This window comes from Pelobates fuscus, chromosome 6, assembly GCF_036172605.1.
Source record: "Pelobates fuscus isolate aPelFus1 chromosome 6, aPelFus1.pri, whole genome shotgun sequence".
Taxonomy (NCBI): Eukaryota; Metazoa; Chordata; class Amphibia; order Anura; family Pelobatidae; genus Pelobates; species Pelobates fuscus.
In genome coordinates, this window is record NC_086322.1 from 244,833,255 (window position 1) to 244,857,559 (window position 24,305).

Sequence of the window (24,305 nt, forward strand, 5' to 3'; positions counted from 1 at the left end):
TTTAAACGAAGTCTATGCCTAAAAAAATTATTTCTTGGAAACCCACTTAATAGAGAACTACCAAATCATGGTGTAAAACCAGAAGCTGAAGCTGAGTTTAAACACACCTCACTAAAAAACAAATCTTCCTTTTACCCTAAAAATAATTTCATTCACAACTATGGTCATGACGGAAATTAACAAAATTGTCCCTAAAGATAAGTTCAAACATAATTTAACAATAATGGAGAAAAAGGCATTAAAAGACCTCCAAACGGATAAAAACTTAGTTATAAAACCGGCAGATAAGGGAGGGGGAATAGTCCTCATGTCAAAACAGTTTTACAATACAGAAGCCGAAAATATCTTAAAAGATTCTAATACATATCAACAGTTAAGAACGAATCCAAGTGACAGTATACATGCTGTATTTCTATCATTTTTAGAGAAAGTTCTTAGTGAAAATATTTTAAGTTTAAAAGAATTCCAGTTTTTAAATCTTAAATTTCCTAAAATCCCGGTATTTTATTTTTTACCTAAAGTCCACAAGGATGTAAAAAAAACCCAGGCAGACCTATTATAGCAGGTGGAGATTTTATTTCGAGCAGACTATCCCAGTACATTGATGTCCAGCTACAACCTTTAGTTTTAAGAACTAGATCCCACATTAAAGATACCATCGAAGTATTACAAATTCTAGAAGATATGCCTTGGGACAATGACTGTATCCTAGTCACTTGTGATGTGGCGGCTCTCTATAGCAACATCCCCCATTCATATGGATGCAGAGCAGCGAAACATTTTTTAACAGAATCGAAGGAATTCAAACAAGAGCAAATAGAATTCATAGTGGAAGGAATAAAACTCATTCTAAATAATAACTTCTATTTACAGATCAATGGGACGGCCATGGGGACCAAGTTCGCCCCCAGCTATGCCAACTTGTTCATGTCATTCTGGGAAGACTAATTTGTTTATGAGGGACATGGCTGGGGGGAGAACTTGGCCTTCTATGGCCGCTACATTGATGATATTCTTTTAATTTGGAAGGGTGAAGAGAAAGATCTTGTTTCTTTTTTGGACTTTCTCACCCATAACAATTGGGGTATCAAACTAAGTAGCAATTGGAGTAAGGAAATAGTCACATTTTTAGACCTTGATATCTTTATTGAGGAAGGTAGGATCAAGACCAAGAATCATTTCAAACTGTAATAGCTTTATAGAGCACATAAGCTGCCACCACTCTCCATGGTTGGAGAATGCTCCTAAGGGGCAATTTCTTAGGATTAGGCGTAATTGTAGTGACTTAGCAGCCTATGATGAACAATCATCACGCATTAAAACAGACTTTGCCACCAATGGCTACGATGTGGAAAAACTAAAGAAATCAAGAAGTGAAATAAGAAATAAAGAAAGAAAACAATCATTGACATACAAAACAAAAACCACTACTAACATGCAGGATATCCCTTTTATCTTTAACTATAACAACAACAATCACCAAATTAATAGGATCATCAAAAAGTACTGGCCCATCCTACTACAAGACCCTGCTCTGAAACAAATCCTCCCTACGAAACCTAGAATGATCTATAGGGGTGCAAATAATTTACGAGATACCTTAGTACGAAGTTCCCTAAAAGAACAGAATTACCCCTCCACTATATTAAAAAATGAGAAAGGTTTTTATGGCTGCGGTCAATGCTCAGCCTGTAAGAAATCAGGCTGCACACGAAGAGTGATAAAAGATATAGAATTAAATAAAGACAACAAGATTCAAATAAAACAATTTATAATCTGCTTCACTAAGAATGTGATATATCTCCTAATCTGCCCATGCGGATTGAAATACGTGGGGAGAACAACTAGACCCCTACACATCAGAATTAGGGAACACATATACAAAATTCAAGTTGGTTTTGAGCAGCATAGCGTCTCCAGTCACTTTAAATTATGTCATAATCAAAAACCCGAGGGTTTAATGTTTTTAGGGATAAACAAAGTTAATAAGAATTGGAGAGGAGGGGACTTTATAAGGGATCTAGGAAAACGCGAGATGGAATGGATCTACAAACTCAACACACTGATCCCACATGGCCTTAATGCTGACTTTGAGCTGTGCCATTTTTTATGATGTGATTCCCTTTTTCTAACCCCTCCCCCCCTCTTTTTTTCTTCTTTTTTTTTTTATCTTTTAGGAACATTTTCTTTTTTCACCTATTAGAATATGTTTAGGAGTTTTCTTTTTTCATTTTTACTTATTAGAATATGTTTAGGAATTTAGAAATTTTAATAAATGTATTTAAAGATTTTACATGGGTATTTAATGATAATGGTTAGGCTTATTTAAGGTTATACCCACCGGTACTACAGTTTGCAGTTTTCTTAGGATGTATTGACTATAGGTATTTTAACGTAGGTTTTAGGACACTAATAGACACTAAACTATGCAATGAAACGAATAAACGATTTAGGGGATCAAAGCAGAAGTTGACATTAAGCACAACTATACATATTAAAAGAAATATGAACTTATAAATAAATATGAACTTACAAATGCATAGTTACTAATAGTTTATTAGTTCCATCAGAACTCATTCTCCTTAATAGTGATATCTTTTAGATCTGATCTTATATATTAGACAAATCATATTGTAATTTTGACGTAAATATGGGTAACAAGCAAGGACCAATTCACAGTCCGGTTCATTTATTTATTTATTTTTTAGATCAAATCGTTTTTAACTATTCCTTAGAGAAAGTATGGAATTGCATAAATCACAAAAAGGGTTGTATGGATCATGTTCTGTGTTTTTGTTTTGTTCTTTTTCCTTTTCTTATTGAGATTGTAACTTATATTTTTCTTTTTAAATGAATTGTTCGTTTAAAAATGTAATAACATTTACTGAGATATAAATAGCACTAACAAATTAAGAGATACAATGTTGCAGATCTACATCGGATGTGTTAACTTTACTAATGTAACTTATGAAATACAATGAGGTAAATCTAAATTGGATCCGGCTCATAAGTAACATCATTACTAATAAAAACGAATTGTCCGTTTAAAACTGGAATAAATAACATTTAACGATATACAAGTACCACAAACTATGATTTACGAGATACAATGTTATAGAGTAAAATAGAAAACACATCGGCAATGATAAGATAATTGATACTGCTTTTCTGTTTTATTTTCTTTTTTTTATATGCGGATATTGCCTCCTGCCAATTGAGCATATGTAGACATTAAATATAAGATCTAACATAAAGAAGAAATGTCAAGCCCGAAGTCAGCTGAACAGGAATTGATATATACACACGCGGCTTATCGCACGGAGTGACTAATATAGCCGCAAAGAGGAAAATGGACTTAACTATTTCGTCTCCCTTGGGATACCTGATATGAAAAAGAGACTTGGACCGCACACGTCGTACCTGTGGGTGGTACTGACGTGTGACGATTATTGTGCACGAATTGTTTGCCCGCAGTTTTTAGCTATTTATACATGTATAGGGAACCTTAGGACACTTATCGATTATACCCAGTTTGAAGAAGCCACGTTTGCTGTGGTGAAACGCGTCCCGGCTTTTTTAAAGCTCATTGAAGCTATTTTATTTATTTGTTACATATATTGCATTATTAAATCGATTTGTTTTTACAGATCCTGGTTCCCAGTATCGTTATATTCATCAGGGAGTGCAGTCCCTAATCTGCACAACGCTGCTAAAGTGAGTCAGTATATTCACTTGGGACAAGTGTATTATATGTTCAGAAATATTTCAAGCAATACTGCGCAATTGGGTGTACCTTTACTATTTTTCAGACCTCCAGTTTACATCAAAAATAGGGGTGGGTCGCCTGTACGGACCCAGAAACTATCCACACCAGAGCTGGGTTCATAGCTCTTTGTTTGTGAGTGCGCTAATTACACAAATATAAATTGTAATATGTTATACGATTTTACACTATGTATGATTATTTTTCTCAGGTCATGATCTGTTGATTTGATAGTGGATTTTTGCTCCAAAAACCCCAAAAGGTGAATAATATATATTTTTTAATTATTCAAATGTTTAGCAGCTGCAAAAATTTATAAATCAGATATTGCCTTTTAACTACCTTATAAAAAGCGCTGGTCCCATTATATCTACTATTATATTGTTCAGCACTCAATCTCAGCCTGCCACGTACTCACGGGAGTACAAAGGGGAGACAAAACCAGAGAGGAAGCCCAACCAGGAACCCAACTGAGGCTTCCTCCTCTACACTCTAGACAGACGTGGGGACTCCATAAACAAACTATCGGGAGCGCCATGACTCACTGGTAACCCCTTTGGCTACATAACACACGCTCACGGACAAGCTACCCTAACTCACAACAGCATACTCCCCCCCAACACCTCCAGACAACCATCTCAAGGATCCCACATCCCCCATCCCAAAGAGGCGACTGACAAATCACACCCCCTGTGGCAAAAGACACACCCGACCCCATGAACAAACAGCATAACACACACACGCTCCCTTACTACACAAAGGACCAAAGGGAGCACCACACATACCCTCACCAACACACAATGTTACACCTATTGGCTATACATACCCCCCCATGACTCAGACTTACTGAAAGATGACCCCATACGAACCAGCTCGGAAAGGTACTAACCCCACAAAGGACACCCTCACGAATCCACCCACATCAACTAAGATAGTACTATCTCGATCACCTGCATAGCATTGCAACAATAGGTATTGTAATGGCTACCCCAGTGGAGAGGGGGTATCAGCTGTTGGAGACGTCCTTTTTCCCAGCAAGATGCTGTGCAGTAATGGAGTAGCCTTCTTTCTATCAGCTGGATCCAAGTAGTGAGAGAGAGGTAGAGCTCTTAAAAGAGCTAGTGATTAGCTGAGCAGGTTCCCTTTCAATAACGAGACAAAGCTACGTTTTGAAGGGTAAAGGAGAACTGAGGTTTAATGACAGGGATTCTCCTTTTATGCAGTGCACCCATGCAAGGGAGACGCCCACAACCAATTAGACGTTAACCAATCAAACAATGGTTACAACCCACAGATTCCCTCCCCTCTGCTTCGGAGATAATTTCGGAGTTTCTTACTGTATCTACTCAATTATCTCCAAGCTAAAACTTATACTTTTTATGCATTTTTATAACTTTCCCATTTTACATAGTACATGAATAAAACTTAATTTTTTATGAACAACACAACTTGTGGAACAACATATTCAAAATTCGTGAAAATCCATCCAGTGGTTCCATAAATATTAAAAAGTCTCTTTGGACCAACCGCACGCCTGTTTGCATGCCCAAAACAGTTCCACAGATTCAGGCTGTGCGGTCGGTCTATTTCTGCCTTGAAAATAACAAAGTCCCATCCGAAGGCGGCGTTCGAATCGTCAAACTCACTTCGACTTCTGTCGAAGTGTCGAAGTGGAACCGGGGTCGCATTTTAGTCCAATATAGGTCTAATTTACGCCAAAATGACTAAGTCCCGTTCGAACGGGTGTTCGAATCTTCGAACGGGACTTAGTCTCCAGCCGCAGTGTCGAAGGGTAGGGGAAGGTACAGGTCAGCGGTGTTCATGCAATTGTGTGGCCGATTTCCGTTCCAGGAATTTGACGGCACACACCGCTGACCGCATTCGACTGGATTAAAATGGCCGCTGCCATGTGTTCGACTGTCTAATGGCGGCCACTTCGACTACTTCGGCACTTCCGCTGTATCAGAAGTGCCATATCAAATGTACCAATCCTTTGTCCAAAAATAGTTAAAGGGCCAGACATAGTCTTTCTTTAGGTACAGGCAATGTGGATAATGATAAAAGCAAACAAAAGGTAGAGGTTCCAAGGCCACATGGTAGGGGCTTGTTACAGTTATATAACGGAAGCTCAGAACTGTGTAACCAATACCACTGCAACAACGACCTTATATTATTCTGTACCCTTTCCCCCACGATGAAACAAATATGTGAATAATAATTAAGACACTATGAAACCAATATACGTTGCAACCATCGATGATAAGCCTGCATACTTGCTCAAAATGTATGTTTGCCAATAGAATTCTATGTATGCTATGCAAAGAATGTACTAAAAACTTTAACCCCAATCCCTTTTTCTATTCTGTATCCCCCCATAACACAAAATCTTTAAAATAAATAATTTATAAAAAAAAAAAAAAAGGTTTGCAGAAAGCATGCAGAGAACTGTGATTTGTGTAAAAGTGTAGGGGTTATATACTATGTTGAGAGGAGTATTAGATTTAAAAGTTAAGCTCCTCATAATTGGGGGCATGGCCTGAGGAGCAAGCTGGACGCATCTGTGTAGTGCCCCGCTCCTACAACGCTGTCTAAAGCACACATAAGCCGAAAAGAACACTTGACACTCCTTCTAAAATGGAGAAGAGAAACCCTAAGAAGCACCGAGCCTGGAACCTCGGCACTGAAGATGTTGGCAGCCCAGAGACCCAGACCAATGGAGGACCAAAATGGCACCTGTGTAGGCCTTAGCCTGTCTCCATCCTTGCCACGTGTGGCGGTTGGCAAAGAGCCTACCCAGGGAGAGGCCTGGACGCCTGGAAGAGCGACTGGAAGGTACCGCCAGGGCGCATAATGATGTTGTGGCTCAAGTCAACTGATTAACAGCCGCATGGCAGAGAATGAGCTTGCGGTGGAGGACATCGCCAGCCGGTCAAGACACAATAACATTCGGGTTAGAGGCCTACCGGAGAGGGAACGGGAAGGCTCCCTTCAAGACCTGCTGCCTGCCATATTTAAACCGTTATTGCCTGATATACCGGACGTGACATATGGAGAGGGCGCATAGGGCTCTGCGGGCAAGGAGGCCTGAAGCCAACTCCCCAATGTTATCATCAAATTCCTGCATTTTCTGCATAAAGCACCCCGGAGCAGAACTTACCTTCTACCAAGACCTGGCGCTTGGCACTCTGCAACGCCAAAGAGAATGGAAGCCCATCACTGAGTGTTACGGTTGCCTCCAGGCTGGCTGGAAGTTGGACCGTAGAAAGGATGCTCCTAGCGCTCACCAAAGGACCATCAGCACCGTTGACACCATAACTACTGCGTAGCCACCATAAGTAATGCAGACTCTACGAACCACCGCTGCTGGGCTGGTATCTCGCCGTCTGCTCTCCACCCTGGACCTACGACCAGGCTCCAGTAGGTGAACCTCTTCCTTCTGTAGAGCGAAGCAGGATCAGGAACAAGAGCTCTTACAAGAGCTCAGTAGCTAAGGGAGTATGAAGAGCATAGCAATCCCTGTAGTGATTATAGCTGTCCCCTACAAACATGAGTCAAGGCTGCAAGTTAGAGGTTCAGAAGAGGTCTGAGGTGCTGGCACACCCAGCCTGGTTTTTATTGCAGTTGTTACAAATACAGGTCCGCCCACAGGGAGGTATAAAACAACCACTCACACATCAGTTACATCCCACATATTCCCTCCCCTTATCCTGAGAGGAAACTCAATTATACATACAGTTAAAACATACTTTCTACCCAACTTTCATAACTCTAAAACCATACATAACATTTACATAAAAATACATATCCACAATCAATCCATTCAGGAGAACAACATATTAAAAAATGGCATGAATCGGGGGCGTGGCCGGAACTCAAGCCGTATGGACGCGAACTGAGGGAGCTCCGTCGACAGGGCTCACTAACGGCGAAATAAGCGGTTGAAAAAAGGCACAAAAAACGGAGAAACTCACCCCAGAGATGTCCCAACAACGGGGGAAAAAAGCGGCGGAACCCAAAGACAAAGCAGCATTCTTTGCAGCCCGCACACCGCAAGCAAAAAAGGCGGGCCGGCTGATCCAAGATGGCGCCGAAACTGAGTCTGACAGGGACCAGGCAGCAGGTACCGGATTTAACAAACACACACTGCAGCACATGCTAGATGATTTAGCAGGGAAAATGCAGAGCACGTTCCACACAGCAATAACAGAGCTGAGAAGGGGCATAATGGAACTAGGCAGCAGGACCTCACACATAGAGGGCAAAATGGAGGAATTTGCCACAGCACATGATTCTATGGCAGACAAAATGGAGGACATAGAAAGTAGATTGGAGCGCTATGAAAATAAAATCATGGATATGGAGGACCGCTCCCGCCGCAACAATTTAAGGCTGAGGGGTATACCGGAAGAAGTACACCAGCAAGACCTAACGGCCTATGCCACAGAACTCTTCCGCTCCATGCTGCCTGACATTCCGGCAGATATGCTGATCCTAGATAGGATACACAGAGTAGCAAAGCCTGCGCACTTACCTCCCTCCACTCCACGAGACGTCCTCATGAGAGTACCTTATTTTCACATAAAAGAGCAGATAATGAAAACTCACCGCACCAACAGAAGCGTCCCAGAAAAGTTTAAAGATATCAGTATATATACAGACCTATCGGCAGAAACACTAAGAAGACGTTGGACGTACCGAGACATCACAGAGACACTCCGCCAGCGCAACCTCCAGTACCGCTGGGGATACCCGGTAAAGCTGCTTATTAACAAAGGACAGTAAAACGCACGTGATCTCATCCACCACAGAGGGCATCGACCTTCTCCAGTCATGGGGCATCGCAGTGAACAACAACCAGGGCGCGGGTCAGCCTCGAAGCAGTAAACTACAAGGGGAATGGAGAGCAGCCAGAGCGAGGCGGACCACCCCGCGCACCGAGCACCGAAGCACCAGAGACATTCACTAATTGCCACCTGTCGGCAGAGGTTTGGGGTGCGGGGGACGGGGGGGACGGGGGGAGAGGGGATGCTAGAAGGGGACACTAGAGAGGCAAATAGCAAACCCGGGGACAGGTGACACTCCACAAAACCTTTGCTCAAGGGGCTCCGAAAGCAGGGGATGCATCCCCTGAAGCAACCCACAGACAGATACAGCCTTCCCTCTCTCCCTCCCCCCCCCCTGGATGGCGACGGATAGGGCGAACCACACAAGAGCCGACCTGTCCTAAGGGGAAAAAAAAAAATGGAGGTGCAGGCGTGCCCACATAGCGGACCAGACGCAACTGTACCCAGTTTCAAATCCCACAGACGGGTAGACCCATAGGACTCAACGCAAAGGCAATACGCCATAGGCAATACGCCATAGGCCACCGAAAAAGCCCAGGGGGTGGGGGAAAAAAATAAAATAAAAAAATAAAACACTTGAGAAGCAGCCCCCCCCACCTGAGCTCCAGCGGAACCCATAGATATGAGGGTTAATCCACTACTAAGTGCTTACTACCAAAGAGCCCAGTCGGATGACTAGATCCCGACTCTGGACCACATATGGTTAGACCAGACCACCTACCCCCAACTCAAGAAGGCCATTTTCACGAAATTCAGCAGGAAATCCTGAACACCTCAATAGTGGTGTTCAAATACAGTGTTAGGTTTAAAATGTTTAAGTTTTGTTTAATTGATGTATGTCTTCAAACAGATCTCACCATTGCAACACACCAGTACCACAGGACAGTGCCCAAACACCAGCATCCCAATAGTATGTGGCATCCCCAACCGAACCAAGGTCCTAAGCCCCAGAGCCATACTCGATTCACCAGAAGTCCTACCAACAATCCCTTGCAAGAGGCACCAACCATCACATGTAAGGATAATCGAACCTACATAAATCCCTACGAAGCCCCAACTCAAGCTACACAGGTAAAACGCAAACAGTATGAAAATATACAACCATAATGTCAGAGGGTTAAATACCCCACAAAAAAGGCACACACTCCTTAAAGAGCTTAAGGGCAACCAAGCCGATGTGATATGCCTACAAGAGACCCACTTTTCTGCAGATGCAACTCCCACTCTAGGGAAGTCAATGTACCCCCACCAATACCATGCCACCGCACGCACAAAACGGAAGGGAGTCTCTATCCTCCTCAGCCGTCACTTAGCCTATGAAGAAATTCTGGTGAAGAAGGACCCGTTAGGCAGGTACATTATACTGATCTGCACGATCAACAGTTCCACCTATACCCTAGTCAACGCATACCTAGCGAACGTAAACCAGGGAACTTACCTCAGTAATCTACTAAAACTCATAACACAACTGCAAACAGGTACCACAATCATTTGTGGGGACTACAATCAGTTCCAAGACCCCACACTAGACTCCTCAGCAAAACACACAGCCAGTAGGTCAAAAATACTGCACAGACAGTGCAAAGCCTTAACCAAACTCTTAAACACATATGGACTATACGACGCATGGCGCACATTACACCCACAAGGGAAGGAGTATACACATTATTCCCAGGTACACAACACGTACTCAAGAATAGACGGGTTTTTACTACAGAGCGCACACCTGAATAGAGTGATAGACTGCGAGATAGGAACATCCTCCTGGTCGGACCACAACCCATTTACACTCCACTTAGCAGACCACTACAACTATAAGAACAGGGGCCCATGGAGGTTAAATGAACATCTCCTTAATGACCCCCAATTTGTTCTAACGCTGGAACAGGACCTACACACATACTTTCAATCTAATGATACACAGGACATAAATGCCCTCACACTATGGATGGCCCACAAACCGGTCATCAGAGGTATCTTCATCAAGCGAGCCTCTCACCTCAAAAAACAGCAGAACATCACATATATCCAAAATCTCAAAAAACTGCAAGACCTTCACAGAAATAACATAATCACCCCCTCCACGAAAACGTAAAAACAGATAAAGGACTTGCAAAACCAGATTAATGTAGCAAACTTCCAAAAAGCGAGTTATGCATTGAAAAAACTGAAAGCCAACACATTTGTCCTAGGAAACCAGGCGAGCAAAGCCCTGGCCCAGAGACTCAGAGATAGACAGGCCCAAACAAAAATACCCTACCTGCTCTCTCCACAAGGACAAAAATACATACCCATACAAATCTGCAATGAGTTTGCGTCTTACTACAGTTCCCTCTATAATCTGAAAGACAACACCCAGGTACACCAACCCACCCAAAAATCGATCACAGAATATTTGCGCAGGTTTGACTTGCCTAAGCTCCACGAACAACAAATAGCGCATCTCACATACCCCATCACAACACAAGAAGTATTACAACTAATAGACATGATGCCGAAGGGAAAGGCTCCCGGCCCAGACGGCCTCACCAACCTTTACTACAGCACATTCAAACACATCCTGAGCCCATACATAACACAAGCCTTTAACTTGGCTACGAAACAGGGTAGCCTACCGACCGAATTCCTTGCAGCTCACATTATCACCCTACCTAAACCGGGTAAACCACCCACGACATGCCCAAATTTTAGACCCATTTCCCTGCTGAGTGCAGATGCCAAATTATACGCCAAAATATATGCAGAAAGGCTCTCAAAACAATCCTGCCTGACCTGATCTCAACGGACCAAGTGGGATTTGTGTCCGGCAGACAGGGCCCAGACAACTCAAGGAAGGTGTTTAACATCCTTCACTACCTAAATAGCTCCAAAATACAGAGCACACTCCTATCCCTAGACGCTGAAAAAGCGTTCGACCGGCTTAACCGGCAATTCCTGCAAGAAGCGCTCACCGGGTATGGCTTCCCCACTAGCTTCCTTAACGTGGTGAAGGCACTATACAGCACCCCCTCAGCGACAGTGTTGAATTCAGGGTTTAGCTCCACCCCCCTAACAATCACCAATGGCACCCGGCAGGGCTGCCCTCTTTCCCCACTACTCTATGTGCTGGCCCTGGAACCACTAGCCATAGCGATCCGTAACAACCACGACATTACAGGTGTAAGAAATTATGACCCTCTTACAAGGATATTCTTTTAGGGAATGTGTGACAAATAAGACACAAACACAAGTGTATAATAAAATGTATTGTTAATATTAATTTAAGGATACTGTTAGATTTTAAAAGGATATACACATTACACATTATAACCATAGTCAGTCCAAAACCAAAAGATACATAATAAAAGGGCAATACTTAAACATTTCAATGGAGGTCTTCCCCTTGCGCCTTCATCTTGGATAATCTGGGACAGACTATCAGTTCACCATGGCCCTGCTTGCTGTGCTGTCCTCTCCAAAGAGACAAAGAGAGGGAGCTCCTTGGATGTTGTCCTTTTAAAGACTGATTCTTGGAGTAATAAACTACAAGTCCCAGAATTCCTTTTCCCTCCCAAAAGTGGTTTATCCCGCCCTCTTTCTCCAGAGAGTTCTGTCTTTACACAAGTCTTTCCCTTTGATCTCTTGGTTTGATCTCTTGGTTTCTGGGTAGGTTAGACAGAATTGGGAAAACACACACAATTCCATGGTTACACCTAGATGTTAATTACTCTGATCTCCTGATAACATACATGGAATACTGGGGGGATGTAAGCTTTTGTTTTAGCTGGATGTTGTAAAATGCAATTGAAAGCTTTGATCCTTATCACACTGTTAAGACTGTAAATGACCCCAACTTGTGAAACCAGTCACATACAGAGAAAGTTATATACAATATTGCAGTTTGGCATATCAATTTCTTACAGTCCCCACCTAGAGGGCGAATGACTCAAAAAGAAAATGAGCCCTCTCAAAGAAATACAGTATTTTATTATGTGTGTTTTAAAATGTTTATGTGTTTTACTGAGACACAAATGACTTGACAACCACATATATTTATAATTTAGGGTACTGCGAGGCATAATTTAGCCGAATCATTGAGGCACTCACAGTTATAATATTTTACCAATAATTTGTACTCCTTCAGCCATATTCTTAACCTTCCATTACCCTCATAGGCTCAGCATCACTGCAACCATTAGATTTCACTCCCATCACGCTCAGTTACCTGTGCCACCAGCACTGCTTCCACCACACTGTTCCTTTAACCCTGGCCTTGCTTACTTTGAGCTGTTAGGCCCCTGACCTCTGCCCACCATGACACCAGGTGTATTTTCACACCAGCAGCAGTTAATTTGCTGTTTACTTACATAGTGTATTGAAGAGACCACACAAGGGAGAAACACAGTTTATTGTTTGCAGTGGGGATCTGAGTGAAGGTGTTTGTGCACGTTTATTGAAGGTTTCTTAAAAATTGTATAGCTGGAGTGGGTTTGTGTTTGAGCCCTTGAGGACGTTTAATAATATGTCATTAGGCCCTTGGCTTCCGGAAATTAAAAGATACTAAGCACAGAAAGTGTGCAGTGTTACATTATGCAAATCACTAGTGGTTTGATTATCATCCTTGTCTCAGTATTACCATCTGGATTCACAAGTGGTTATCTAAAACATTGTAAACACAAATGTGAGCAAAATGCAACGAGTATTAATGTGTACTAAGTAATACATCTTCATAACAATATAACATTATTTACCTTACTAAAACCATACATATTTAACCCCTTGTGGAAAACCAAATAGAGCAAATAGACAATGCAAAATGATATATTGTCACTCACCCCACTCTGACCCAAGACAATACAAAATACACAACATTTTCTAACTTGCCCATATTCTATACCCCACCTTGAGAGTATAAATTAAACAAAAAAATAAAAAAAAAGCAAACAAAGCATAACCACTATCATTCTATTGTTCACCCCACCTTGACTCAAGGCAATGTACTATATACCCTTTAGAGTGTTAAATACAATCAAAAGCATAATAAAACAACAAAATCAAAGGAAATGGAGAGAGAGAAAAAAGTAGATTGAATGCTACCATCACCGTAAGTCATTGAACTGTATACAAAGTTTGGCAGCGTGCAATCTAAAGAAAACTGACAATGGTCTGTTGCCTTTCAAAGATAAAAAAATCAAAAATCGGCTTGAGGCTATTTTTGTTGGTAACCAAATGAAAAAAGACAAAAACAAAAATATTTACTGTTGTGAACCAACAGACAGTTACACTATCACATCTCTCCAGTGTGATCAACGTATAAGCCTCACCTTGGCAACAATTCACCTGATCTAGAAATATATAAAATTAGTAATCCAGCATCAAAATACAAAAATAAAACATAGCTGGCAGTGCAGGCGTGCTAAACTAATAAAAACAAAAATAATTTGGAATTTGGACCACCTGACTGTAATGAATGAGTTTAGAGGCTTATCCTTAATATGAAAAAATATATAAAAATACATATTAAGGTCCTCTATAAACTGGAACTGTATTTTTCCTGAAAGAAATAAACATGTTAGATGATTGGTCTTCTCACAGGTCTATATTTTTCTTCCTTCACAATTGGCCTCATCTCCATATTTTTTCTAAAAAACAAACTTTAAGGGAAAGTTAATAACACACAACTAGAATAGGTCATTCAAGAGAGACTGTATCTCTTATCAGATTCTTTATGTTAACCATCTCCTCCAATGTACTTAATTGTGCCTTGAGACAATCCAGTTTTACAAGGAACTCATTTCGTTCACATGTTAGAGCAAGATTTTCTGCCTTTAATTGTCTATTGTGTGCTTTAAGCACATTGTAGGGGACCCAAGGGTCTGTGGGGGGTTTACTGTTGTTATCTCTTCTCTGTGATCTCCATCTAGTATTAATTTGATTATTTTTATTTCCCTGAGTCCATCTATCACACATGGGCCTTTCATGATGAATATGCACATCTGATTTACAGAATTTTTCAATATGTCCCATCCTACCACACCTAAAACATTTAATGGTTTTTATATGTGGGGACTTTCTCTGATTGATATATCTGTGAGGTTGGGAACTTTGTAACATTGAAACTTGTATTTTATTTACTTTTTCTTGATTTAGTAGAATTGCTTCAGCCCTTTTTAAGCAATTCAGTATATTTACAAAGGTGTCCTGTGGGGACACAGTTAAACCAATTAACTCTCGAATATCTGGCAGTGTCCTGTTAAGTAATGCTTTCTTATATGCATATTCATTCTGATCAGCATGTGCTCCAGGTGGAACAGTCAGTTTGAAAAACACAAATAATCTATTTACAAACCCTTGAACAGACTCCCCTCTCTGCTGAGCACAATTACCAAAAGCAAAATGATGATTTATTTCCTCTAGACCAAGAACGTTTAATAACTCTTTAATAAGTAGTTGCTTGGTTCTAGGTTCTATAAATATCTCATGTGGCAGACTTGCTCTTAGTGACTGGTCTGTACTAGCAATTATCACATCAAAAATATCCAATTCATTTAAGTTTCTGTGGATTTTTTCAAATTGATCAATTTTTATCAATACATCTACTGGATCATCATCCAAGCTTATACATCCCAGTTCTTTGCTCAGTGCAATAACCTCTGTACGTTTTAAGGAATGGGTCACATTAGTTTCATGTAGTACAAGTCCCTGTGCATCCACCATGTGCTCTGTAGAGACAGGTGCCATTTTAGCAGGAATACTGCACTCACAATCTCTTTCATTATTATTAAGTTTATGTTTTAAATCATCAATATATTCAAGGCAGGCAGAATGATCAGCCTCTTTCTGGCTTCTGGAAGCAAGGATTCTAATAGCACCCTCTGCATCCTTCAGCCTTTCTACAAGCTGCACATTACTTCTGCGCAATTCCTCATTTTCCAGACGCATTTGCTGACTACCTACACACAAAGCAGCAGCATTTTGCGCAGACAGTTTAAATGCTTCCACATCATTCTTTAAACTCAAAACATCTGCCTCTAATTTCTCTTTTTGCTTATTTAAAGATCTATACTTCTCCGCAATCCAACGGGCAGCATAAATCAAAGCAACTTTACCACTAGATTTGGACAATTTATTTTCAATAATTGCCCTGGCCACATAATCCTGAGCATTAAGCCACGGATCTAATGCACCATCCATACATTTAATTATTGCTTCTGGATTAGACCTTAGCAATCTTTTTCAATAAATTCTCCATCATTGACAACGCACAATTCACTGAAATTTCTATGCACAATATCTGAACAGTATCCAAAAGTAAATATACAATCTATACACTTATGAATCTGCTTATAAATCACACTAAATCCCTCCTACCTAGGCTCGCCAATTATGTAAGAAATTATGACCCTCTTACAAGGATATTCTTTTAGGGAATGTGTGACAAATAAGACACAAACACAAGTGTATAATAAAATGTATTGTTAATATTAATTTAAGGATACTGTTAGATTTTAAAAGGATATACACATTACACATTATAACCATAGTCAGTCCAAAACCAAAAGATACATAATAAAAGGGCAATACTTAAACATTTCAATGGAGGTCTTCCCCTTGCGCCTTCATCTTGGATAATCTGGGACAGACTATCAGTTCACCATGGCCCTGCTTGCTGTGCTGTCCTCTCCAAAGAGACAAAGAGAGGGAGCTCCTTGGATGTTGTCCTTTTAAAGACTGATTCTTGGAGTAATAAACTACAAGTCCCAGAATTCCTTTTCCCTCCCAAAAGTGGTTTATCCCGCCCTCTTTCTCCAGAGAGTTCTGTCTTTACACAAGTCTTTCCCTTTGATCTCTTGGTTTGATCTCTTGGTTTCTGGGTAGGTTAGACAGAATTGGGAAAACACACACAATTCCATGGTTACACCTAGATGTTAATTACTCTGATCTCCTGATAACATACATGGAATACTGGGGGGATGTAAGCTTTTGTTTTAGCTGGATGTTGTAAAATGCAATTGAAAGCTTTGATCCTTATCACACTGTTAAGACTGTAAATGACCCCAACTTGTGAAACCAGTCACATACAGAGAAAGTTATATACAATATTGCAGTTTGGCATATCAATTTCTTACACAGGGATCTCCATAGGTGGCAAGGAATATAAACTAAATCTATTTGCGGATGATATCCTTCTCACGCTATCTCATCCAGCAATCTCCCTCCCAAACCTCCATAGAGAAATTCAAGATTACAGTAGGCAATCTTACTACCAGTTAAACCTAACTAAAACCCAAGCCATGTGCATAAACATCCCCAAGACAGACGAAGAGAGGTACCGACTCAAATTCCAATATGACTGGAGGAATGACTTCTTGACTTTCTTAGGCATCAAACTCACCAAAAGACATACTGACCTCTTTGTAGCCAACTACATTAAACTAACCAAAGAAGTGGAGCACATACTGCATTCATGGCAAAACAAGTTTCTTTCCTGGCTAGGCAGAATAGCGGCCATCAAAATGACAATCTTGCCGAAAATCCTCTATTTGTTCCGCTCTTTACAAATACTCCTACCGCAATCGTTCCTACACAGACTGCAATCTAGCCTGATTAAATTCAGCTGGGGAGGAAGAACGTTGCTCATGAAGCCAATAGACAAAGGAGGCCTGGGTCTCCCGAACCGTAAGGCTTACCATCATGCTGCACAAACGGCGAACATCCTCGCCATGCACTCCACTACATACACCCCCCAATGGATAGCGATAGAGGCTAGCTGCAGTGGGGTCGTGGATCTCCCTGCGGCCCTGTGGATACCCAAACAACTGTGCCGCACACCACCAAACGCCCTACCCACCACTAAACTTCTGTACCGCATATGGGACAGGCACAGGTCCAACTTATGCTCCGCAGAACCATGGTCTATGGCAACGCCACTACACTCAATAAGTCTCTGCAACAACACATTCCCATACAGAACATGGCAGGCCTCCAGTATCACACACTTGCACCAGATAAGCTCCCCGCAAGGACTACATCAGTGGCCAGATATCCAAGCTACATACAACATACCACCACAGCTCATGTTCTCATATTGGCAGATGAAAGCACTAATAGGCAAAACCACAAGACAAGGCCCCCCACTCGCATCCCCCACCACCCTAACTCCTTTCGAAAAGATGTGTATACACCAAATCCCAACTAAAAAGACACTATCTGTGTGCTACAAGTCAATCACTGAGAGTGAAAACGTGACGGAGTGGAGATACCAGACCGAATGGCATAGGGACATAGGTAGGTCACTCACACAAGATGACTGGCACTGCATTCACACAAACCACAAAGGACTCACAACATGTGCCTCCCACATTGAGACCTCGCGCAAATTAATATACAGATGGTAGATGGTACATGGTGCCTTCACGGCTCAAGAAAATATACCCAGACATAAGTGACAGATGCTGGAGATGCCGGACACAGGAAGGGACTATGCTCCACATCTGGTGGACATGTGCACTAGTCCAGCCATACTGGACGCAAATAGCAGGGCTAATTCAGGGGGCCACAGGGTGCATACTAGACCACAATGCGGAAACATTTCTACTCCAACTTCTACCCAAAGGCATGCCACAATGTATTACCAAACTAATATTCCTAATATTAACGGCAGCCTCCACCTCACTGGCAAAACAATGGAAAACCCCAAAGGTCCCATCCCCAGCAGAGGTAGCAACAATGGTTACGACAACACTAGAATATGAAGGAATAATGTGGAGCCAAACAAAAATAGGTAAAGGAAACCCCACGGCGAAAGCACTCTGGGCCACGTACACAGTAGGCCGAGACCCTAGCAACTAACGAGGGGCCATTGAACAGGACAAATTAGATCCAAATAGACAACACAAACCAAACCAACGAAGACATACAAGTTAATTTGTTATCCCAGTTACCCCTCCCCCCCTCTAGAAACCCTCTTCGACAGGCAGTCAACAGGGGCAAGACCACTCCCGTCAACACTGGCACAGGGGGATACAGTAAAATCACATAATATAGCATCACAATGCCCTGTTTGTTAGGAAGGAATATTGTTCAAGTGCAATACTATGATTGTCAATGTCAATGACCTATTTAATGAAAAGCATTGCTGTACAACTGCAATTTCATGATCAAAACCTCCCCCCCCCTCTTTACTTTCTGTACCCCTTCCCTCTCATATACGACAAAATAAAAATTGTCAAATTGAAAAAAAAAAAAAAATGGCATGAATCAGACCAGGGGTTCAAAAGTTAGTAAAGTATCTTTTAAAACCCCTGCCAGCATGGCTTTCCAGCTCAGACCGGTTTTACAGAGCCCTCTCTTCTGGAGACAATGGAGAAGTAATGCAATTACCTCCCAGGACAGAGACAGACTCCATTGAACACATGGGGACACAAAGACAGTAAAACACTTAAAGTCACCTTTTACACATAACACATAAAGTCACCTTTTACACATAACACACAGACATTTCACATATCCCCAGATAGCTGGGATCTGAGCGCACAAAACTACTGAATAGCGCGCAGATCCTATTCACATAGTTCAATTGCCATGGAGCTAAAGTCTTTCCCATAGTCTTTCATTATATGAATAGGCTCCATGGCATAGCTATCTGGGGTATCACCGCTCACACAGGGCCATAGTCATAAGGAAGGAGGCTGGCAAATAGGCTTCTCCACAATCCAGGGAAGCAGGGCAATTTTCCATTTAAAGGGCCAGTTACAAATAGCAGTTTGTAACACTGAGGCCTTGCGCTGGGCCGGGATCCGGTACATGGCGTTCCGAGAAGGCAGAGTGTATACCTTACCTGTCAGAGGAGACCTGCAGTGAGACCTGGGCCTTGCTCCGCCTCTGAATTTGCTACTGTATCTGGGCCGCCTGTGGAACTACAACCCCTTATGACCGAATGACAGGAGGCTGGAGCTCGTGGACACTGAGATCTGCAAATGGTATCGTATTGGGGTGTTCCACCTCACACTACACGTCTTTAACAGGGGGTGCACCTGGACTGTTTGGAACAGGGGGATCTAGGGAAGGATCGGTTGCAGGGTGGATCCAGATCTGATATAGGCTCTAAGTCCTAGCCCAGCGAGGGCCGACAGAGAGCTGGACATGGGGCTGATCTTTGGGTGGCTGCTAACGGAGAGATAGAGGGCAGGAACCAGGAACTGCACACTGAGCGCAACCACTACAGATGTCTGTTGCCACGGAATTAGGGGGCTGCACAGACCTCCCGACCGTGATGGGGCTTGAGTCTGACACCCCCTCAGTTACGAGACGCGGGACCTTCAGCTTAAATGGGAATGCAAAAGTAAGCAAACACAGACTCCATGGGTATACTGTACCGCTGCTCTACCACAAACTACCAGTGTGTCATAGCAGGGACCGTTAAGGCCTAGCCAGGGGAGGCGATCAGGGGACGGCGGGGGTTTAAACTTAGCTGTGTAAACTTGTGAATTGTTCTGCAATGCATATTAATTGTAACACTTGTAAATTGCTTGCCACACTCTGGTTGACTATATTCCTACTGTCCCCAAGTTTTATTTAACTGGCCCAACCTCCCCTGACTAAGCAAGCACACTGGCCATATGAAATGGTCTGGGATGACCAGCAATAAGGTTGGTCTGATTGATGATTGCCCCACGCGGTTTCGCAGAGCACCTAGGAGGACATGTTACAGGCAATACTGCAGGGGACACCAGGCAAGACGAGCCTAATATACTTTCCCACAAGAGATACAAGGGGGGTGGGGTTTCAGAGTTGAGACGACAGGGCTGGTATACTGATAAATGCTCAGAAATTTCAAATCCCCTGGGTACCGGAAGCAGCTAAGATGGAAGGGGGCAGCTCCCTATCGCATGTATCTCCACTGGTCGAGGGGGGTGGAGGGGCAGACAGGGGAAAACTCTGAACAGGGAAGGGAACAGATTAGAGCGCTCAGATATGTGGGGGGAAGGGAGAGGGAAACCTTATATTAAAAGTATGTTTTAAAAAAAAAAAATTATATATATCACAAATGTAAAAAAAAAAAAACAGAAACATTATGCACTATGCTTTCCGTAATAAAATCATCTTCATGCATGACAATGCACCATCTCATGCAAAGAATACCTCTGCATCAATGGCTGCTATGGGGATAAAAGGAGAGAAAGTCATGGTGTGGCCTCCATCCTTCCCTGACCTCAGCAGCTCTGGGAGGCTATTCTGACACCTTGCAAACAAATTCAAGCAGAAACTGTCCAAAAACTCACAAGTTCAATGGATGCAAGACTTGTGAAGCTGCTATCAAATAAGGGGTCCTATGTTAAAATGTAACGTGACCTGTTAAAATGTTTAAAAAGTTAAAATGTTGTTATAAGTTTGATTGAAATAGCTTTTGATTTAAGTAAATATTCTGCAAACACAACAAATGACAATTTTCAGTTCTTTACAACCTATAAAGTGTTTTGAAACTTACTGTGCGTAATAATTTGGAATGGTGCATTGTAAGGTTTTTTATGTTTAAAGAAAATACTGTTATCATTAGGTTTGTTCAATAAAATTTGAATTGTACTCTTAATAGTTGATAACATGAGAATTATGCTGACTGTTATTTACATCAATTATTTAGAAAAATATCATTTACATAGTAATTTGGAACAGGGTGTAAAGTGCGGGCATTGCCGTACAGCATGGTTCTGGCGGACGGTGACTTCAACGCAGCACCGAGCCCTGCAGTGGACAGAAGCGCGCATAAGGGTGTGCCTAAGTCACGAGGAAGGGGAGGACAGGACAAGCTGCCACATGGCTTCACGAAGGGCACGGGGCTTGAGGATATTTGGAGAACGCATCATCCGAGTGACATAGACTACACCTATTATTCAGCCCCGCACGGTACATACTCCAGGATATACTTATTTTTGGCCAATTATAACGGTCTCTCATGAACCGCTGGCTCCACCGTGGGGTCAATTATGTGGTCTAATCATGCAAAAGTGACTGTGACCATGGGGAACATTGCTGGTGAGGGACTCTACGATAACGGAATTTTTCATGACTAAGGCCACCCCCGATCTCCAAGTCAGCACCATATGGGCAGCCCATAAGGTGGTGGTGCGGGGATCCCTTATCCGACTAGCGACTAGGAGGAAGAAACAGAAAACAGAAACCTTAAAAAGACTTCTGAAAGAACTTAGAACAGCAACACCAAACGCGCCCAGACAGAGACACATTAAGACGGGTAGAAGACGGGAGACACGCTATTAAAGAACTACTCCTGGACTATACGGCCCGAGCCATGACTTGGTCCAAGAGGATTTTCTAAGAGAAAGGGAATAAAATGGATACCCTACTGGCTAGGACCCTAAAGCCCCGACAGAGACGCTCCCAAATCACGTCCATTAGGCATACTGACAGATCCATAAAAACAAGCCCCCGCGAAATCGCAGAAGTCTTCACGTACTTTTATAAATTACTATACGACCACTCTCCGGTGATAGATACGGGAGGGACCAGAGGACTGCGCAAACACTGAGATTCTTAAGTGACTTAAAACTGCCCAAACTGCCGCAGGAGTGTATAGCCCATCTAGCGGCTGAAATCTCTGAAGAGGAAATTGATAGGGCAATTACAGGACTGATGGGGAACAAGGCACCTGGACCTGACGGATTTGACGGTTCTTACTATAAAACCTTCCGTGACGACCTGTCACCCCAATTACACAAACTTTTTAATGACCTTCGAGGGAGTGGGGTACCGAGCTCAGACATGGCGTTAGCTACTATAGTACTGCTACCTAAACCAGGCAAAGACCCCGTTACCTGCCAGTTATAGGCCCATATCGTTGATAAATCATGACATGAAGATACTAAGCCAGGATTCAGGCAGACAGACTCACCCCATACCTAAAATCCTTAATTGACTGTTGAAAATTTATTGAACAAGGTGTTCTCCAGGACGTGGGACCTAGACCCATGGTATAATCTACTGAATAGATCCATCGATGGATGGAACCGACGGGAACAAACATTGATACATAAAATTACATTAGCTGCACAACGGGCTATAGCATACACATGGCTAAAACCAGACTTACCCCACATACTGAGCGTGATAGCTAGAATCAAAGAAATACATTTGATGGATGACCTAACAGCCAAAGTGAGGGCAACTACTAAGGCATTTGTGGAAACCATGGGACAGTAGCCCACTGGGCTCCTAGGGAGGCTGGTCCCCTTCCTCTCGTTCCTTTGCGCGGCCTTCTTCTTCGCCCCCTTCCTCCCCGGGCTTCCTTCCATCTCAGGCCCTCTTCTACAGGGCACATGTTCAGATTTATGCAACTGTACTTGCAGCTCATGTACCATACAAACACTCAAAATGGTGACGTGTAATGCTGATTTATGCCAACAGGATAAATGTTGTTGGCTTACTATGATGCTGCAATGTAAGCAAAGAGTTTTAAACTTACTATATGTCTAACAAATGGTCATGTTTATATGTTAAAATGTGCACTTTTATCAGGCAATTTTGTATTATGCCACAAAATGTGATAAGTATGTTTTGGCCATTTGCACCACTGTACGCGCTCTGCACAATAAAAATAAAGAATGATATATATAAAAAAAAAAAAAGTTAAGCTCCTCCTATATAGTTTGCCTGCCTGTTTTTCAGGTAAGAGATTGTAGATATCCATTGTAGTGCACTGCCTCTAATCTTGGCATAAGCTCCGTAAGTCTTTCATATTGCTGTTGAATGAGTTTATGCCATTCTTGGAGAATATATATATATATATATATATATATATATATATATATAAATAAATAAATAAATAAATAAAGCATCTTTGCTTTGATGGCTTGTGACCATCCATCTCCCTCATATCTGGAGATTGGGCTGACTTGGCCATGTCTTGATCTGGTGGTTCTGTATCCACACCTTGATTGATCTGGGTGGCATTGATCATTATCCTGCTGGGAAAAAAAAAAAAACAATCCTGAGGAGTTGGTGAACACTGTCAAGGCTGAAGGAAGCCCCCCAAGATAGCCTTGTACATGGCCCTACTAATGAGTCTTTCACAAAGATCAATCTGTCCAATTCCAGCTTTGCAGAAGTATCCTCAGATCACCAATTCTCAATCAAATTTCACAGTGGGTACGAGAGGCTGTGGCTCAGAGGTCTCTATCTGACCATTAGATAGACAAATATTGGGTAAAGCTGAAAATTGGACTCTTCAGAGAAGATGACTTTACACCAGTCTTCTATAGTCCCAATGCCCATCGGAGCTTCTTTTGTACTGTCCTCACCTTGCACTTCCTTCCACCTTCCCTTCTTTTTATAGGCCAACTAATGTAATCTTATGGTTGCTGAACGACATTCAAATTAGTTACTGGTGGTCATGACAGTCAGTGGACAGTAGTTTTTGCCCTATGCTGGTATCGAGGCTTTGTTGTCTCCCAAAGTTTACTGCTTGACTTTGTTCTTCTGAAGCGGCGACATTGAAATTTTAAAAGATGGAAGCAACCTACCACTCCATGTATCCCTCTGCCAGTAAAGCCAGAATTGAACCCATCTTTTCCCCCACTCGAAACATTGTTTTAACTCTGCTGGCATGGTCCGTGGTTGGTTTTTATTCCAATAACTTTTGAGGTACAAGGAGCAGTGTTTTTGCCATCCAGCTGGTCCTACTGCAATCTCTTAGGATATTTTTT